This window comes from Galeopterus variegatus, unplaced genomic scaffold (genome assembly GCF_000696425.1).
Source record: "Galeopterus variegatus unplaced genomic scaffold, G_variegatus-3.0.2 Scaffold481, whole genome shotgun sequence".
Classification (NCBI taxonomy): domain Eukaryota; kingdom Metazoa; phylum Chordata; class Mammalia; order Dermoptera; family Cynocephalidae; genus Galeopterus; species Galeopterus variegatus.
Genome location: NW_007726592.1, coordinates 572,601 through 577,133, shown reverse-complemented (window position 1 = coordinate 577,133; position 4,533 = coordinate 572,601). Strand labels below are relative to the sequence as shown.

The 4,533-nt window shown below is 38.6% G+C and overlaps 1 protein-coding gene across 3 annotated transcripts in view; it reads left to right on the top strand.

Moving 5' to 3' along the window:
* FAM135A (family with sequence similarity 135, member A) overlaps positions 1–4,533 on the top strand; it is a 110,953-nt gene that overhangs the window by 10,293 nt on the left and 96,127 nt on the right. For all 3 annotated transcript variants that reach the window (XM_008569230.1, XM_008569228.1, XM_008569229.1), the window contains exon 3: positions 3,095–3,186. The gene's annotated coding sequence lies outside the window, so the exon portion shown is untranslated. The remainder of the gene's footprint in view (positions 1–3,094; positions 3,187–4,533) is intronic.

Genomic DNA, 4,533 nt, shown 5'->3' with positions numbered 1-4,533 from the left:
GATCGCAACCCTCAGTGTCGCGCCCGTACCGGGACCGGCAACGGGATCGCAACCCTCGGCGCTGCCCCCACACCTCGCTCAGCCAGTGAGCAGGAACCGGTCTGTATGTGGGATCCGAACTCTCGGCGGGAGCGCCACCGCACTCCCAAGCGGCGCACTGTAGCAGTGCGCCACCGGGCCGGCCCCTGGTTTTGTTTTTTAACATGTTGTCAGCATCTAAAATTAAGGAGATTTCACCTTTAGGAAAAAAGGAAAGACCTACAACTTCCTCTTGAGAAATTATAACCCTCTGATAGTGTTGGGCCAGAAGAATTGGCTGGAGCTGAGTAGCAATTGCTCCCTATAGATAGTAAAAGAGTAGTTTATGAGAAGAGGATCAGATAGATCCTCTTGGACTCTGAAAGCCCTCTCAATTTTTTTTCCTTTCTCCTTTTGCCTGCTCTTCTTTTCCTTTAGCCCCTTTCTGAATTTTTTCTTCTACCAATACATAGAAATAAAAATATTTCTTTTTGGTTTTTTTGGGGGGGCAGGGGATAAAAACAGATTAATCAGCATCACTCTCTGTATATATTTGTACATGTATTGTATGTTTCTATTTAGGGATAATCAATAAAAAGCAATGGATTTAAGGAATCTAGATAGCAATGATAGAACAAAAACCACAGTAGGATACGAGAGTAAGGGTGGAAGAAAGTGCAAACAGGCCTTAAAAAAGGAATAAAAGGAATTTTATCACCAAAGTTGATTCATGTATGTCTCTGTTTTCAGTGTATCAGTGTGATAATTCCTTTCTCCAAGTTGATTGTGTTTAAATAGGAGAAAAATTAGTTAATACTTATGGAATTTTTAATGTTAATTTATTAAATATTCCGTAATTATTAAATGAATATAGTCGGCCCTCTGTATCCATGGGTTCTGCATCCCTGGATTCAACCGAGAATCAAAATATTCGGGAATTATTAAATGAATATAGTCGGCCCTCTGTATCCATGGGTTCTGCATCCCTGGATTCAACCAACTGAGAATCAAAATATTCGGGGATGGGCCAGCCCGGTGGCGCACTGCTACAGTGCGCCGCTTGGGAAGCACGGCGGCGCTCCCGCCGAGGGTTCGGATCCCGCATACAGACCGGCTGCTCACTGGCTGAGCGAGGAGCGGGGGCAACACCGAGGGTTGCGATCCCGTTGCCGGTCCCGGTCCGGTACAGGCGCGACACTGAGGGTTGCGATCCGTTGCCGGTCACGAAAAAAGACAAGACAAAATATTCGGGGATAAAAAAATTTCACAATGTTCCAAAAAAGCAGAAGTTGAATTTACCATTTTCCAAGTACTGTGTTGAATCCATGTGAATGAAGTGATATATAGGCATTAAGCATTAGGTATTATATATAATTTAGAGACAATTTAAAGTATATGGGAATGTGTGCATAGATTATATACAAATACTGTGCCATTTTATATAAGGGACTTGAGCATCTGCAGATTTTTGTATCCAAGGGAGGGTGGTCCTAGAACCAATCGCCCACAGACACTGAGGGATGACTATACCTACTGTGTGCCAGGCAGTGGGATTACAGGAGTGAACAGAGTAGTCAGAATTTTCAGCCTTCATGGAGCTTACATTTTAGTTAGGGAAAAATAATAAAGACATAAATAAAATCTTTAGTATGTTAGATAGAGATAAGTGCTGAGGAAAAAAACAGAGGAGGAAAGAGATCAGGTATACCAGAAGTGGAGAGTTACCATATTAGATAGTATGGCCAGGAAAAGTCTAATTGAGAAATTGGTATTTGAGTCAAGACCAGAGGAGGTGAAGGAGTGAGTCATATGGCTATCTGGAGGGAAGAGTGTTCTAGGGAACAATGAGTGCAGAGGTCCTGAGGCAGGAATATATTTGGCATGTTTGAGGAATAAAAAGGAAATAGGTGTGATTGGAACAGGCAGAGTGGTAAGAAATTCAGGCAGAGTGGTAAGAAATTCGGGCAGAGAAGTTGTGGAAGATCCAGGTGATATAATGTCATTTTATAGGCCATTGTAAGACAATTTTTACTGAATAAGCAGGGAAGCCACTGAAGGTTTGGAATGGAGGAGAGAGGCTGTTTTTTGAAAATAGCCTGAAGAGAGGGGGTATATTAGTTAGGGTACAGATTAGGTGTAGTTGTTGTAACAAAGTTAGAAAACATAAAAGTCTGGGCAGTCTAGGCAGGTAAAACATTCAGAAATCCAGAATCCTTCCATTTTTTGCTTTACTGTCCTTCAGGGCATTGTCCTAATCTATGTGATCAAAACTAGGTCATTGTCAAGAAGGTATATCAGCCTGTGAAAAAGGGAGGCAGGTGAAGTCCAGGGCAAAGAATTTCCTTTTAAACAAACGAGATAAATATCACATGTATCATTGCAGTTTACATTCCATGGGTAGGATCACTTAGCCACATTCCATGGGTGGGATCACTTGGCATTATGGGAGGGTGGGAAGTGTAGTCTCAGGCTGAGTGACCATTTGGCTAGGAAGAGGAAGATGAAAATGACGAATAGTTTACCACAGTCTGCCACTCTAGCCACCTAAATATCTGTGTGCATCTTTCATCCTGCCTGTTGAAAACACTCCTGTCGCCCTTACTGAAGGGAGACAACCCAAACTGACATCCATTTGTTGCATTAATCCAAGCTCATTGAGATGTACAGTACTTGCTGTCAGTTCCACAAGTCCAGTGACCTACAAAAGAATAACAGCTATCTGCTCCTCTGCCATCCGTCCCACACATACCCAACATATTGTCGTGGATCAGTAACGGGAAAACAGTAATAAATCTCCCATTTGGGAAAATGAACAATGAGAAACGCTCTCTGGTTGAAAACAATACTGGGCAGGAATGATGAAGATCCATGCCAAAGCAGTGGAGTAATATCCTTAGTTCTGCTTTGTGGTAAGAATGTGCCTGTATCATTGGTTTTGAATGAAAACAAATCTCTAAAACTTGTTTTAAGCCTATGGGAGGATATAAATTGGGGATATTAAGTAACTAATGAAGCTTAGGATGAACTTTTTTATGTCTCCTATTTTGTTTGAGATGTTATTGTATCTTTCTCATAGGGGGAACTATATTTTTAACAACAAAAATCAGTAACTGGAAGTACAAGATTGTTTTTTTTAATAATGCTAAAGTGAAGTTTTGATCAGCAGAGGTAAGTATATGACATTTCTTTTATATGTACTTCATAATAGGTTAAAATATTTGCCAAATTTCTATAAAGAACTATTTTAAGAATTGTGAAGGATCTGAGATTTTATCCTACTTGCAAGCTAACAAGTTAGCTTGCCACAGTGCCATGAATGTTGGCAGAAGACATGAGACTTGTGGATCAAAGACAAGGATGGTTTATGTTGACAGCAATAGTAAAGCTAGAGTAACACCTGACACCTGTACAGGATAGGAACCCTGAGCTAAGGGAACCTGACTCTTTTATAGTGGACAGTAAGCCTGCCTGACTTTTGCCTTGGAGGGAGACTTTATCTTTATTATACAAAACATAAAACAAATATGTCCTTTATTCTAGAATGGGATAGTATATCTGACTTCTAAGACTGTTCACTATGTATAACATTCTTGAAAAGATAGTCTGGAACAAAGGCTATATCAGTATCTGTACTTGCAAGACATGCAGAAACATGAAAGATTTGTGGAGAATTGTCTTTCAATACTTTCTTACTCTAAATTGATTTTTAAAATATATACTATGGATAGAAATGATTGTTATAGTGTTTTTTTTAAATAGTGAAAAGATGAAAATCACCAAAATACCCAACAATAGGTGATTGTTTAAATTATAACATTTTTGCTGTATAATAGTTAACAATTAAAAATAATATTGTGAAACTATTTATCGACATAGATAATAGTGTTTTTTTTAAATAGTGAAAAGATGAAAATCACCAAAATACCCAACAATAGGTGATTATTTAAATTATAACATTTTTGCTGTATAATAGTTAACAATTAAAAATAATATTGTGAAACTATTTATCGACATAGATGTTCTTCAAAAAATTAAGTGAAATAAGCAGGTTATAAAATGTACCATGTGAGTGCCAGCCCGTGGCTCACTTGGGAGAGTGTGGTGCTGATAACACCAAATCAAGGGTTAGGATCCCCTTACCGGTCATCTTTAAAAAAAAAAATGTATGTGTGGTTTGATCCCACTTTTATAAAAATTATATGAATGCACACACATATGAAGAATGTATACCAAAGTATATGTATTTCAGTGGATAGAATTGTGAATGTTTTCTTTTTTTTTTGCTTGTCTGTTTTCTTTCTTTTTGTTTTTTTATTAAAATCTCTGAAAATAAATAGGCTTTTGTAGTAATGAAGGGAAAAAAACCTTTTTTTAAAAATTTAAAAGTGAATAGTTTTAAGAACTCTTTCACAGAGAAAAACCTTTCAGGGATTTAAATGGGGATTAAAGAATGTTAATTCCGGGCCGGCCCGGTGGCGCACTGCTACAGTGCGCTGCTTGGGAGCGCGGCGGCGC